General features: G+C 43.6%; 1 protein-coding gene across 1 annotated transcript in view; it reads left to right on the forward strand.

Moving 5' to 3' along the window:
- Positions 1 to 16,693, forward strand: part of TSNARE1 (t-SNARE domain containing 1) — a 719,956-nt gene that overhangs the window by 676,091 nt on the left and 27,172 nt on the right. The gene's annotated exons all lie outside the window — the stretch shown is intronic.

The following is a 16,693-nucleotide window of genomic DNA, read 5'->3' on the forward strand; positions in this document are numbered from 1 at the left end:
CTCTCCTGACCTAAATTTCTTATGCTATTTCATTTGGATACAGTATTTTTCTTATTTTATATTTATTATTGCTACTGCAATAGCGTCTAGAAACACCACTTGAGGATCAGCATCCCATTGTGCTAGGCACTTTACAGATATGCTGACAGAAGTCAGTCCCTACCCCAAAGAATTTGTCAGTTAGGTTATGGCAGGATGTCACAGGGGTGTGAGATAACCTAATAGGAGGGACCAGGGAGACAGAGGTAATAGCAGAGCAAACACGTTATTGTGTAATAAGTAGGATATCCCGCAGTCATTCCGCAAAATGACTGCTTCATTCCACCCAAGAGGTGTGTGATGCTTCTTGGGGTTAGGTACCTCGCTACCACCTGCCCTTAGTGTGAGGCAGTCTTGTCAGTTCCTGCTGTGGGTCAGCTCCCCAACTCCACCAGCCACAGGTAATACAAGCACTCCCGTCTCAGGCCACATGGGCTCTGCTGTCCCTCATGCAGGCTAGTGATAGGAACCCCCGAGCTTTCTAAGGGTGTCAAGCCACTGGGCTAGTCACAGAATTACCAGGTTCTCTCTTCCCAAAGCAACAGTACACCACAGTTTACTAGTCACATCTTAGAACACATGCCGCTTAACACACAGCACTTAGAGCTGTTCATAGAGAAAACAAGTCTACGTTTATTTAACAAAGAACAGAGATTCCAATGATAGCAAGCAGAAATATTGGGAACAAAGAGTTACGTATAAAATAAAATCATAACCCACATTCTAGAGCCTCAACTCAACTATCAAGATGCCCTCTTGACTAATAAGGTACTGCTCACCCCGAAGTCCTTCTCTCAACATTTTTCAACCAGGATGGCTGAGACCCTCTTTTCATGAGGTCAAGCCCACTGGTAGCTTGTTTCCCCCAGTGAAGGATCCGGGGCATCTATCGGCACCCCTAGATATATGGACCAGTCCTTTGTTCTTTACCAGTAAACAGGATTCTCTCCCTTGCTATTCACCTCGTCCTGTTAATTTCTTGTCTTGAAGTCCCTGCAATCTCTTCATTAGCATTTGACTCAGTATGCAAATTGACTTCCATTGTAAGACACACAGTATACAATGATCAGCTAGGGAGATAAGTGTCTCCCTCCTCCTGTGCAGTGAAATCAGTCTTGCACCGTGCTGCCTCTGGGTGACCTGCCTTTAGCTACAAGGTCTTCAGAACATAAGTTCCCATATGTATATAAATATCTCCTTTCATATTATCCACACATACATTTTGCAAAGATTATGATTGGTGTGACACAGGCTTGCAGTAGAGATCTCACATGACACTCCTTAGTGAACGAGACTGTAAATATCAGACTCAGGGGATCCCTGCAACCCTCATGTACCCCTGTGCAGCGATACCTTTGCATAGAGTGTATCGTTTGGATGATGGGGGGTGCTTGAATTGTTTTTTTTAAATGATGCAGTGATCCCATTTCACCAGTTTTTTACTTCCTTCAGCTACCATCTCCATCCCCAATTGAAATACTCATCTGTAAGCACTTCACAGGAAAAATGTCTTCTGAAGTCAAAGAGTTGTTTGTTTTTTAAAAAAAAGAATAAGAAAAAAGGCTAATTTGATTAAATTTTTGCTATTTTTCAATATGACCCAGATCCAGTAACACTGAAGTCAACACAACTTCTCACCGTTCTTAAAGTTAAGCACAAGCCTAAGTGTATGGCTGGAATGGGAGCATTGGGAGCACTGACTTTAAGACTGAACGATGGGAAGAAGTAATTCCGGAAAAGGAAAGGACAGGAGCAACTAACCCCCTGCAGACAAACACCCCAGCTTGCCAATGAGTGATTTCAAAGAAAGGAGTTGTTACAAGGGCTCAGGAAGTGTAATTTGCTGAATGTGACTGAGATGTGACAATTAAAAGGAAATGACTGTAAATGTAAATTACCATGTGCCACGTTGAAGGCACTAATACATTTAAAATACAATAGCGCAGACATCTACAATTGGTAATGAAGGCCATAATCACTTTATATTCACAAAGGAAATGGTATAATAAATCCTACATAATGCAGTTTGTGGGTTACCTTGGCATGAGCACTTGAATCAACAGGCAAGGAACATGAAGTCCAAGAACTGGAATATACATTAAAATTAGGGCATAAGAATGTCATGAAATGGTGACCTGAGTAATATTGATTCCTATTTAGTGGGGTGAGCTAGCAAGGCAGAGTCCATGACGTAATCGAATTTTGCTTTGTTGGTACTCTTTCTTGCAAAAAATATAGAAATACATATATTAGAGTCCACCATGTCTTTACGTGCAGCTTCTGTCTCTTCCATCAGTAAAACTAACTGTCATAAATATAAAGGGAAGGGTAAACCCCTTTAAAATCCCTCCTGGCCGGAGGAAAAATCCTCTCACCTGTAAAGGGTTAAGAAGCTAAAGGTAACCTCGCTGGCACCTGACCAAAATGACCAATGAGGAGACAAGATACTTTCAAAAGCTGGGAGGAGGGAGAGAAACAAAGGGTCTGTGTCTGTCTGTATGCTGCTTTTGCCGGGGATAGACCAGGAATGGAGTCTTAGAACTTTAGTAAGTAATCTAGCTAGGTATGTGTTAGATTATGATTTCTTTAAATGGCTGAGAAAAGAACTGTGCTGAATAGAATGACTATTCCTGTCTGTGTGTCCTTTTTGTAACTTAAGGTTTTCCCTAGAGGGATTCTCTATGTTTTGAATCTAATTACCCTGTAAGGTATCTACCATCCTGATTTTACAGAGGTGATTTCTTTACTTCTATTAAAAGTCTTCTTGTAAGAAAACTGAATGCTTTTTAATTGTTCTCAAATCCAAGGGTTTGGGTCTGTGGTCACCTATGCAAATTGGTGAGGATTTTTCCCAAACCTTCCCCAGGAAGTGGGGTGGAAGGGTTGGGAGGATTTTGGGGGGAAAGACATGTCCAAACTACGTTTCCCAGTAAACTCAGTTAGAGTTTGGTGGTGGCAGTGGAGATCCAGGGACAAAGGATAAAATTAATTTGTACCTTGGGGAAGTTTTAACCTAAGCTGGTGAAAGTAAGCTTAGGAGGTTTTGATGCAGGTCCCCACATCTGTACCCTAGAGTTCAGAGTGAGGGAGGAACCTTGACACTAACGTTCTGACACAAAAAGGAAAAAAAAGAAGTCCCTGCTGCCGGTCAGTTGCAACAGAAATTATTTTTTGGCTCTAATTAGCATCAGTTTAATGTCCTGTGTAAAAAGATGGAGTCACAGAGTGTATGAGCTAAACATGCCTTCTCAAAAATGTCTTTAATTTCAGTGGTTGGTAGGCTGGAGATATTAAGAAAGAAATATTATTCCATTATGATCCAGCCAAGAAGGACCACATATGGGCAGTGAAATTATGGAAGTGAATTTAATGGTGCAACTGTAGAATGGGGAGAATAGATTATGTGTTTGGTTCTGGATAATATATAACAGATCAAATTCTGCTTGTAATTTCTCCGGTGTTACACCAGATGTTACACTGGTGTAACTAAGAACAGAATTTGGCCAGACATGTATATACCACCTTGATGAAATGGGATAAGTTCTTTCTGGCATCTGCATTAGAACGATTCCAAATACATTGGTTTTACTATACAGGGGCTCGTGCAAACATTTGCTTGCAAATTCTTCTTGTTGTAGTGTTGGTAGGAGGGTTCCTGTAGGTCAGTGCACTGTTCAGTGGTGTGTTGAAAATATTCCTTGAGTCGGAGATGGCGGAAGTAGGCTTCCAGATCACCGCAGAACTGTATGGGGATGGCGGGGCAGAAAGAGAGTCCCCAAGATAGGACAGACTCTTCTGCTGGGCTAAGCGTGTGGTTGGATAGATTAACAATATTGTTGGGTGAGTTAAGGGTACCACTGTTGTAGCCTCCTGTGGCATGGAGGAGTTTAGATAGTTTACTGTCCTTTTTCCTCTGTAGAGAAGTAAACTGCGTTGTAAATGGCTTGTCTTGTTTTTGTAAAATCCAGTCGTGGAAGTTTGTGTGGAAGGTTGGTTTTGTATGAGAGTCTCCAGTTTTGAGAGCTCATTCTTGATCTTCTCCTGTTTGCTGTACAGGATGCTGATCAGGTGATTCCTCAGTTTCTTTGAGAGTGTGTGCCCCACAATCTCTCACCATAGCCCGTGTAGTATGTCAATTGCAATGGATTTTTTACCTTCAGTCCATTTGGTATTATGTCCATCTGTTTGCACTTGGAGGGGAAGATGATGTCTGTCTGTATCCGTGCGAGTTTTTTCATGAAGTTGATGGATTTCCATAATAGAAAGACTTGAGCAGGTGGCAGCTGCCAGATACTTGGGCTGCATCATAGACAGGGCTGGAGGATACGCGAGAGATGTGGAGTCTTGTATAGCAGCAGTTGCTGCCATGTTTCAGGCCCTTCAGTGGCCTCTGTGGGAATCTTGGGGCATGGAGTTTGCTATGAAGCTGCAGATCGATAGAACCGCAGTTATACCAGCTTTACCATACAGAAATGAAATGTGGGCTCTGAGGAACGCTGAAGAAGATTGATGTTTTCGATTCTCATTGTCTCTGTCAATTGCTCCGTAGCAAGTCTCAGGACAAGGTCAGAAATGACGATATTTGAAGCTGAATGCAGCAACTCCTGCCATCACACTGGCTCGGTTTTAGCGGCTTTCTTGGTATGGACATATTGTTAGGCTGGAAGACCAATGAATTCTTGAATTGTGTGTCCAAGGACTGCTGCTCCATGGCTGGCAATCATATGGGCATCAAAAGCTTCAGTGCCATGACAAAATTGCCAGTGATGGACATTAACTGAATATTCAACCAGATCACCTTAAGCACCTTGCCAGAGATCAATCTGGGTGACACTTGCTTTGCAAGCAGGCCACGTCCCTTTCAATTTGCCATGATGATGATGTGAAGACTTGGAAATATGGCTAATTATGATGTTGTTACTATTTATTTGTATTTCAGTAGAGTCCCAAAGGCCCATTCAGGTTTGGACCTCATTCTTCTAGGTGTTTTACACTCATAGGCCAAGATTTTCCTAAGTGAGTAGAGATTTAAAGTGGTTTGATGTTTGGTGCCCAGCTGACCATCAGAAAGTGATGGTCACCTGCCCTCTGAAAATGGGGAACCTGTAAGGTCTGTCTAATTGGGTACCAAAAAACGGAGACACTCAAAATCATGAGTTACTTTTGAAATTCTTGGTTATAGAGCCCAACTCTGCGACCCTTATTTAAACAGCTTTGTTCCTTATACTGCAGATAGTCCCATTGAACTCATGAGTATTCATATGGAGATGTTGTTAGCAGGGAGGGTAGGTGGTTGTTAGGGCCAGATCCTGCTCTGACTAAAGACAGTGGCAAAGTTCCTGTTGACCTCATTGGTGCAGGATGGGCCCTGCATTGATGCAGTGGTTCTCAAACTTCATTGCACCGTGACCCCCTTCTGACAACAAAAATTATTACACTATCCCAGGAAGGGGGACCGAAGACTGAGCCTGCCCAAGCCCTGCTGCCCCAGGCGTGGGGGGGTGTGTGTGGCAAAGCTGAAGCCCAGGGGCTTCTGCCCTGGGCGGGGGCATGTAACTTTAGACCTGGGAGGTGAGGCTTTGGCTTTGGCTTCAGCCCTGGGCGGTGGGGCTTGGCTTCAGGCTTGCTGGGGCCCAGGGCCAACAGCAGCCTTGGTGACCCCATTAAACTGGAGTCGCGACCCACTTTGGGGTCCCGACCCACAATTTGAGAACCCCTGGATTAGAGCATTTGATATCTTAATTAGTAAAGCACCTGTAAAACTACAGCCTGTAACACAGAAGCAATAAGATTATCTGACCCATCCAGTCCAGCCTAGCAACACAATTCGTTAGACTTAAAATGTGTTCCTACGCAGTAAACAAAGCCAGTCTAAAGTTATACCAACTGTCATAAGAAAAGATTAGAGTGAGCAAAATCCCATATTTTTTGGATAAATGGAAGTTGTTGCAAGTGTAAATAGATAGGCCTACAAAATTTGAGAACATGTTTTTGGAGCCTCATTAAAAGTTTATCCTTATGTTTTTCTCCTCTCATTACTAAATGCTCATTTGCAATTCCATATGCTAATCAGCATCCACAGTTTCGCTCATCTCCTGTGCTTTGTTCTAATTCTATCTTTGTTTGCTCTCCTTTTCATGAGCCCGTCTCAGCCTGGGTAGTGGAATTTCATCATTATTAACTTTAAATGACAATCCAGCCTCCGAGTGGATGATGTCTCAAGGGAATCGGTAGCTGCATCCCCGGTAGTGCTCAGTAAAGAGAACAGAGAAATTGGGAAGCTCCTAAGAGGCTTCATTATAGATCTGAACTGGGGAATCAGAGCCCAGAGTGGAGACTGGGAAGCAGGGGAGCTCCTGTAATGCTGCCGGACAGATTTGATCTGGAAGAGAGCACAGAGACAGACTGGAAAGTACGGTGTGATGAACTATTTAAGTATATGTGATCATGTTCCCTGAGAATAGCTGACCTACAGTGTGGATAAAAGCCTTTCTACTGCTGACAGCTGGGTGAGATAATTGTTTAACTCACACAAGAGCTATCAGTGCTCCTGCTTGTGACAACCACCTGCTATCTGGCGACTCTTATGTCTGCTGTAGATTGGCACTGTCCCTCTGAAGATGAACTTCGACTAGCCAGGTGGAAGCGATTTGGCAGTGTACTGGTCCAGGATGTGTAATCATAGTGCCTTCTAGTAGCTGACTCACACAGAGGAAAAGCATCCTACCACTACTGATAGCTGAGGGAGACTTTCCTTTAGTTTCGAACCTGGGTCCTGTCCTCATGAGTATCTGCTTTACACAATGACCATGCTGTCTGCAGCACACAGATTTGTTACAAGCAGTGCGGTAGCACAGATTGGAGCTGGGAAGCAGAGCACAGAGGAAAGATGGGAAAACAAGGGAACTGCTGTAATGCTACAGCACATGTATGAGTTTAGGAGGGGAGGAAAGAGGCAGAATTAACCACAGAATTAACAGTTGCTTTATTCTTTTTATCGCTGCATATTTTTTTATTCTTCTTCCTGCTTTGCTTAAACAAGAATAAAAAATATATCTCCCCCTTCACTCAGGAAAATTACCGGTACTCAGCTCCTGCTGGGCAGCGTGCCAGCACTCAGCTCATGCAAGCTCTTTCTCACTTTAAGCACTGGTCCTTAATAATGGAAAAATACGAACAAAGGAAAGCAAAATATCAGATAATATATTGTGTGTCTTTTGAATGCACTGAAAGAAAATATTTAAAACCATACGGTTTGCCAGCTTGGATAATACACAGGAAATATTTAATTTAACTCTTCAGTCCAGCTCCGATCTCTCCTGGCATGTGTCCTGTGCATCCTGTCTTCACGTTGCTGTGCTGTCCTCCATTACAGTGCATGCCTCTTACCTCTTGAATGTAGTTTGCCAGGTCAGAATGTCCCTTGCTGGGAAGTAAAATAATGGAAGTTATGGCGGGCATTAGAGACTGACAGTATATTTACATTGCAATTGGAGATGGGTGTAGACATACCCAAGATAGCTTTGATCTAGCTAGCTCTGGTAACAACAGCAAAGAAGACCCAGGAGCATGGGTGGCAGCACATGATGTGCAGCCCCAGCCGGGTCCCTGTGTATGTACCCTAGAGACTAGCCCATGCTGCTGCTGCTTCACCGCGATTGTTATTGGAGCTAGCGAGAGCAAAGTTAGCTTGGGTAGGTCTACACGTCGACATACCCTGAATGGTTTAAGGGATTGGTATGGGCTGCATAATTTTCCCCTGCAGGAGCTGGATTTGACCCAGGTATGCTAGGTGATCTGTTTGACATGAACTGGTGGTCTCAGTTTGCATCTTGGGCCCTGATCCTAGTACTGGCTCCATGCCCCGGCTCCTATGCCTGTGCGGATCCCTACTAAAGTCATGAGGGCCCAGGTGGAGCTCGTAGCAAGATTACAGTCTTAGTGGACAGGGGTTAGATTTTCAAAGGTGTCCTACTTGCATTGGCTTTTAGTGGAAGGTTGGCACCTGTGTCTTTGAAAACCTCCCCCGAGTCATCAAAACTCACCGTCATCGCTAGCACGACCCAGCATTCTTGTTGGCAGCCGTGATGACAAGGCTAGGGTTGGAAGCATCCCTAGAGACTGAATTAGCCTCTTCATCTTAATCTGGTGCCTTCAGGCCTCGGCAGAGGCCAGTAGTGGGGCAGTTTAGAGATGAGTGCACTGCTGCTGCCTATAATGCACCCACCGTGAGGCAAAATAAAGGATGTCCGTATCCAGCATTGCTATTCTGGTACTTGCACTAGCATTAAATAGATAATTCTGTGTTTACCCCAACTACCCCCCACTCCCTCGGGAACACCTTGTGACATACAGCCACCCATGACATTTCCAAGGGGTAGTGCCCTTTAAGAGGTTCAGAAGCCCCCTTATTCCCCAGCCCCTGCAGAACTAGGAATTTGTGGGCACCTGGCCCCAACCTAGTAGCACCAGAGACCGTGCTTTTACGGCTTCAAGAGTATTGAGGAAAACAATTCTGGGCACTGTAAGTTACTTTGTGGAGCTGGGAGACTGACTGAGGAGGTTTAGGAAGGGGAAATGAAAAGGGGATTATTGGGCAGGCTCCAGGGGTACCTTCCCAGGCACACCCTGAAGGACATCAGAGTGTAGGGTTTGTGCCCTGCCCCTTGGGACTGAGCACGACCAGATGCAGCCTAGGATCAAGGCTCAGATGTCCAAGTCTAGAGACCTGACGCTGTGACCACTGAAATAGCTGGCAAAGCTCTGTTGATTTCAGTGAGGGAAGGCATCAAATCAGGAAAGGCTGAGCTACAGAAGTGGTTCAATAATGTGTGAAGCAGAAGGCTAGGGAGAAGAGGTGTGTGATTTCTCTACCAATTCTAATCATGTAGTGAAAATAGTCTGCAGGGGAGACATCTGGAATAGTTTGAAAAGCGTCAAGAGGATTTTTATGACAAATATTTATTTATACAGTTCCTGATAATAACATATTGAAGTTGACACATCAAGCTAGAGAATTACACTCACAGAGAGGAAAAATACATCTTGGTAGAGAAATGCTGGTGAGCACAAAAATACACTGTAAAACTTAGGGATGAAAAACCTTTTGGTGCAATGAGTCCAATACCTGGGGACTGATCCAAATCCCATTAAAGTCTCCCATTGATATTACTGGGCTTTGGCTTAGACCCCTGGACTCCAGTGTCCCATCCCCTCCACTTTCTAAATAAGTCTAAGAGGTGTCTAAGGGCGTGACTACATGGTGAGGTAGAGCAGAACAAGCCAGAGTGTGAATCTACAGCATACCAGCTTGCTGTGCATTACCTCACCGTGTGTTCACTGCTACTGCACTGACAAGTCCTGGAGTGCTTTAACATGCCCTCTGAATTTGGCCCTTAGTATTTATCATCTTCAAATTCCTTTATTAATCTTAACTGATTAATCCTCCCACAACAGCCCTGTGGGGTAGGTAAGTATTAGCCAGCCTTAATGGAAGGAATGGGAGCAGTGAAGTTAAGTGACTCACCAAATGCCACAAGGGAGACACTGCCATAATTCTGACATTAGAAGAGAGGCGTTTGAATCAGAGGTGACGTGTAAGGGGGTTTGGGGTAGGTGGATGTGAGTCTGTGGGAATCTAAAAGAATCAAAGTTGATGTAAATTACATCAGCTTAGACACCCTGAATTAGGCCCGGCGTCAGTCAGTTTTAGATTCCAGTTTTACCTTCAGTGACCTCGGTGCTTGCTTGATAAACAATATTCAAAGAGTTCCCCATGGATCCACAAGGTGAAACTTATGCAGGAGCATTAGGGTCACTTATAGTAGCAGCAGTTCTTCCGTAACTCGTGTTCAAATACAGATCACATGCAGGCTGGCCATCAAGCAGTGCTATCTTCTCTACATTGCTCCATCAGTGTCCATTAGCCTTGATGGGTCAGGACCACGTCTGGGACTAAGAGGGGAATGTAGACCCTAGCCTCTCTGCAGAGAATGCCAACAATGTTTCCAAACTGTGATGGTGGGTTTTCTTACCTAGGCATCTGCCTGTTAGGAACTGAATCGAGGCCACCAGCTTATTTCATAAAGGCGACTGAATGGCTATCACTAACTTTTATTCTGCAGCATATGTGGGGTTACTTTTATTTCCTTTGGCTATTTCTCTGCCGTGTGACTGTTGACAAACATCTTTATAACAAGTGCTGCTAAATTTTCACTTGTTCACCTCCTTGGAATGGGAAAGACAAAGAAATCCCAAGAACAGTGACAGTTTTGAAGCCTATTGTTAGTGACTTGTTCATCACAATAATTGAAATAGGAGCTAAAGGTCCTATTGTTCCCTACACTGACTGTAAGCCGCTTCCTGTCATTCTTCCATCGGGGGCTGTCACCTTCCTCTAACACCATGAGATACAGGACCCAAAGTGATCTCTTTAGATCCAGGGAGTCCAGGGCTATTTGTGCAGCAACCATATGACTCTGCACTGGCCCCTACCTGCCTCCATCCCCGTCCAGACACTCGACAAAACATCTCCTGTGAGTTATGCTACCAAAGGCTTTCCTTGTAACCTGTCCGAGGGAGATGCCCAAAGAAAGGGATTATTAATACCAACATGGTCAATATGAGCTCACCTGGAAAAATCCCATGGGCTTCAGGTGTGGGAACAATGCCACTGAGAGAAGCTGTGCCCTGAGCCCACTCCCTTCATCTCTGCTCTGTCCTTCTACAGAGGTAGGGGAAGACTGGGGTCATAGAAGCACTGGGGATGATAGGGACTACATAAAAAATACAGTACACGCAATATTAATGATATCAAATTCACAGAGCACCTTATGTAGAAGTCAGAATAAAGCTGCCATTGACACTAGAGGCATGTATGCAGTTCTTGTGAATAAATAGGTTTTTAATGCAGCCTTGAGAAAACTAATAGGCCGGTTATGTCTCACCTCCAATGGCAACTAATTCCATCAAAATGAAGCATAAGAACCCCCAAAGGCACATCCTATTGTATTGTGTCTAACACATGGGAGAAGTAATGAGCCTTTAGCTGTAGACTGCAACATGTGCTCAGCTTCATAAAGGAAGAACAAATTGACTAGATAGTTAGGTCCAACCCAGTTGCTTTTGAAAAATAAACCCAATCTGAGAAAATAGTAAGTATTTATTTTGCAGCAGGTGAAGGCCCATTCCTAAAGTGCATGGAAATGTGTGAAACATAAAAAAGGACCCAGATGACATTCTCACAACACGAGAGCCTGCCAACCCCACAGAGACCATCACCACCAACGAGGCCTGGGTATAGTGGGCTGTGTCTTGTGTCTGACTTTAAAATCAATCCATTGCCAGTTTATGATCCAGTGGATATAATGTACTTGGACTTTGAGAAAGTCTTTGACAAGGTCCCTCACCAAAGGCTCTTAAGCAAATTAATCAGGCATGGGATAAGAGGGACGGTCCTCTCCTGGATCAATATGTGGATAAAAGACAGGAAACAAAGGGTAGGAATACATGGTCAGTTTTCAGAATGGAGAGAGATGAATCGTGGTGTACCTCATGGATCCATACTGGTATCAGTGCTGTTCAACAAATTCATAAATGATCTAGAAAAAGGGTAAACAGTGAGGTGGCAAAGTTTGCAGATGATACAAAAGTATTCAAGATAGTTAAGTCCACAATCACTGTGAAGAGTTACAAAGGGATCTCACAAAACTGGGTGACTGGGCAACAAAATGGCAGATGAAATTCAATATTGAAAAATGCAAAGTAAGGCACATTGGAAAACATAATCCCAACTACACATACAAATGGGGAGGGGGGGCTCTAAATTAGCTGTTACCACTCAAGAAAGAGATCTTGGCGTCATTGTGGGTAGTTCTCTGAAAACATCTACTCAATGTGTAGCAGCAGTCAAAAAAGCGAACAGAATGTTAAGAACCCTTAGGAAAGGGATAGATAATAAGACAGCGTTTATCATAATGCCACTAGATAAATCCGTGCAACGCTCACACCTTGAATACTGTTTGCAGTTGTGGTCACCCCATCTCAAAAAAGACGTATTAGAAGAGGAAAAGGTACAGCGAAGGGCAACAAAAATGATTAGGGGTATAGAACAACTTCCATATGAGGAGAGATTAAAAAGACTGAGACCGTTCAGCTTGGAAAAGAGACAACTGAGGGAGGATATGATAGAGATCTATAAAATCATGAATGATGTGGAGAAAGTGAATAAGGAAGTGTTAATTACCTTCACATAACATAAGAACTGGGGTCACCCAATCAAATAAATAGGCAGCAGGTTTAAAACAAACAGAAGGACATACTTCTTCACACAATGTACAGTCAGCTTGTGGAACTCATTGCCAGGGGATGTTGTGTAATCCAGTACTATAACTGAATTTAAAAAAAGGTCCATCAGTGGCTATTAGCCAAGATGGTCAGGGATAGAACCCCCATGCTCTGGGTATCCCTAAGCCTCTAACTGCCCGATGCCAGGACTGGACAACAGCAGATGGATCACTTGATGATTGCCGTGTTCTGTTCATTTCCTTTGAAACATCTGGCATTGGCCCCTGTCGGAAGACAGGATATTGGGCTAGATGTACCATTGGTCTGATCCAACATTCACATTCTTATGTTCAGACTGCAGTGTGTCCTCCATTGTGCTAAGCCAGATAAACAGGCTACTCAGCATTTCTTTGTCTAGGACAACGTGTTTATCACCTCTGCTGCTAAAACATATTTTAGGAACTTATTTCCAGCACACATACATAACTCTTTACATACCATCCATACGTACATTACACAATGATATTAATGACTGGTGTGTCACCAGCTTTCATTTGAGGTGTCACCCAACACTGTTTGCAGGTAAACACTCTGGCAGCTGTGTGTGAGATTTAGTGAATGTGTCAGATCTGATAGGAGTTATGGCTTGGTGGGCCCTCTGCCACTTAGGGTCACGCTGTTACAAGCATTTAACTCTGCTACTTGTCCATTGAGACTCACGGCAGCCTGTCTTCCTACCCCATTGCTGAGTGTGGTGCCCAATCTTTGTGCTAGATCCCGGGACCTGCCTCAGCTTCATGTGTGCACACTTAAGGCTATGTCTGTATTGTACACCACCGGCCGTGGCGTATAGGGTATGTGTAGCTACATGCTGCAGTGAAAAGCAAGCTGTGTGTTTAGCTACATGTGTCAGTGGACGTCTGAGGCAGTGGGGAAAGGCTCTGGTAGCCCATCACTGCCAGCGCCTTTCTCTGCGATAAGGAATGGCTGTGGCAGGAAGGAGGCAGTGGGTAAAGGCTCCTGCTCTGGGGAGCTGCAGGGCCTTTCCCTGCTGCCTCCACCCTACCAGAGCCTTTCCCTGGAAGCGGGGAGGCAACGGGACTCTAGTCTGCTAAAAATAGCAGTGTAGATATGGGAGGTGTGGCTTGCGCAGGTAGAGAGCCATGTAGGGTCCACACCCACCTAAGCCGTGCCTCACTGTCTACACTCCTGTTTCTACCCATGTTAGGGATGGGTGCAGTGTATGTACTTTACACGCCACCGTAAGGAGTGTGCAGTGTACATGTACCCTACGTATAATGAGTTATTCTAAATCATAGTCTCCTGTAATCTGACTCAGTATTATTATGGTTGTGGGACATCCCAAACGCTTTAGATCAAAAGGCTTCCCTATTCACCAAAATAAACTTTCCCCCTTCAGTTGATTCAAACCCCCATGCAACTCCCTGCCTTACATCAAGCAGGACCTTAGAAATAGAAAGATTTTCTAACAAACCCCGCAGGTGACCAAATCCAGATTCTGTTGGAGTTAGAGAGGAAGGAGGAGTGCGTTCCTGATTCGGTGACTCCTGGATCAAGGATTCCTTGCCACTGACCCCTTTCCATTGGAACCAAGTGACTCCTACGGTATTTCAAATGGCTCAGCAGATTGCATGGCAATGAATTCAGTTGTGGTCTCTCAGTTAGCCAGGACCAAACCATTTAGGGATATAGACTCATAGACCTTAAGATCAGAAGGGACTATTATGATCATCTAATCTGACCTCCTGCACAACACAGGCCACAGAATCTCACCCACCCACTCCTGAAATAAACCCCTAACCAATGTCTGAGCTATTGAAGTCCTCAAATCACGGTTTAAAGACTTCAAGGTACAGAGAATCCTCCAGCAAGTGACCCATGCCCCACGCTACAGAGGAAGGCAAAAACTCCACAGGGCTTCTGCCAATCTGCCCTGGAGGAAAATTCCTTCCCAACCTGAAATATGGCAATCAGCTAAACCCTGAGCATGTGGACAAGACTCACCAGCCAGACACCCAAGAAAGAATTCTCTGTAATAACTCAGATCTCACGCCATTTAACATCCCATCATAGGCCATTGGGTTGTATAGGTCAAAACCAACACCTCACACTACACTGGGAAATCAGTAGGCAGAGAGTGCAAATCACGGAATACAGATGTAATGCATTCCTTGCAAGAAACACCACATAATATGCATGCAGCTGTATTTTGCACTTGTACTTTTCAAACATGCCTGTAAAGCATGTTGTAGCTATTCAGTCACACGTTAACAAGGTGTGGATAACCTTAATAAGATTTACAGTGAAACTGCTGATTAAGAACCTATTAATAAACTGATCTGGGCAGATCAATAGACAAAGAATTGCCATCATCTAGAGTTATGTGAAGACACACACATGCATTCGTCAAGGTTCTAACATAGCTAGGAGTGAGTGGTGATTCTGGCAAGCTTGTTAAAATGTAAGCTGTTAAAACTACGATTCGGATGCACTACTGATCCTCTGAAACATTATAAGATCAGGAAAAATGCATCATCAGCAAAATGGAGAGAAATAGGAGAAAAATGCAATTGGTACCTGCTGAGATTTTGACAAAACCAATTCACTCTTCCCACTGCCAAGAGATAAACAATGATTGTACATCCAAGATAAACTGCAAGGCAATGGAGATAACGCCCTTGGCATTAGGAAATCAGGTTTAAAATAAATGTGTACAAAGCAGCATAAAATTTGGCACCCTCTGCACAGCACCTAGTTATACAGGATATGAGTACAAAACCAGCCACAGAGGACCATCCCACTGTAGTCAAGAGCTATAGTCACTGAATTCAAGCTTTGTATTCTCAGATTCTTGGGCTCAATCCTAATTCCATCATTTGCTTCTTGTATAGCCTTGGGTGAGCCAGTTATAGTTCTCTATGCCTTTATTAACTAACTTTAAATGCCTATAATAACTCTTAACCTTCCTTGCAATTCATGAACCTAAACTCAACATACATAATCAGGCAAAACTCCCATGTGGCCACATTCTGAGGTCATGATTCAGTTTTTACTCAGGCGAAGCTCCCATTAATGTCTGCCTATAACATGAGTGATAGACTGACTGTTGTCACTCAGGAGTGGCAAATGTTGAGCTTTTAAGAATGATTTCCATTTGTATAATATGTATTTTACTGGTGCGGGATAAAAGAAGCACACACAAATTATGTGATTTGTCTGAAGCAACAAAGAACGCTTTTTCAATGCATGGGATAGAGCCCAAGAATCCCAATTTCCACTCCCCTATTCCAACCACTAGACCACACTCTCACCTTTGATTGTTAAACTGTTGGCAGCAAAACTGTGTGACCTTCTCTTTAAACAGTTAAGTCTTCCATCAAGAAATTCAAACAAAAATCAGAGCGTATGGCAAAAAGGGACAAAAGCATGATTGCACCATCCTGTGATAATCTAAAGGAATAAATTATAGATAAGAATATCAGCATTTTGGGAAGAAGGCAGAAGATGTGTTTGGAAACTCCAGTCACCAATGAGATATTAACAATCAGTGCCCAGCAAAGATACAAAATAATCAGAAATTCACACACACACAAACACCCCCCCCCCCAAAGGTGAAGAAAGATCTTTAGATGGAGCAGTAAATGGCAATAAAAATTGCAGAGATCAGAGCTGTAAGGAGCACGGGCGGAATGCTGTGTCTCAGGTTACAACAGAAGACTAGAAGCAAGGATTCCTAGAGTCTTTACCTGTCTCTGCAATTTAACCTCACTGGACCTCAATTTCCTCATCTGCTTTTCTCCCAGAGTTCCTTCATCGCCAACTAATAATCAAATTTCTCTTCTCTTGAATCTCACCTGGGATGAAATTCATGTCTGTTCAGAGGGCCAGAACAAGACTTATGCAACTCTGAAATCTCACTTACGCTCTATTTTTGAGAGCTTAAATGGAATTTAAGTGGTGCCTGGACTTTGTACTGGACCTCTGCATAGAGGAGAATTTCACCCCAATGTCTACATTTTAGCATCCAGGAGAGCCCTGTAAATTTAAAGTAATTTTTGTTGGCTTAACTTATGCTATGACACGGACCCAAACAGCTGGAATAACTTATCTGTTCTCTTGAAATACAAGACAATATTGTCTGTGTTTTAGAAACGTACCTCTTACCCTTGTGAGTGTAAACTGAACTCAAATTGTGGCTTCTGCTTAATGTTGCTGTTTCCTATTGACATTGAGTGCCGTGCCATGCAAAGTGCGTAAGATTGCATGACCTCTCACTCCCCAGACCCCTCAAGAAAATAAGATTAGTATCCCAGAAGGCTACATGGTGAACAAAATATTTATAATAAAA

This window comes from Caretta caretta, chromosome 2 (genome assembly GCF_965140235.1).
Source record: "Caretta caretta isolate rCarCar2 chromosome 2, rCarCar1.hap1, whole genome shotgun sequence".
NCBI lineage: Eukaryota > Metazoa > Chordata > Testudines > Cheloniidae > Caretta > Caretta caretta.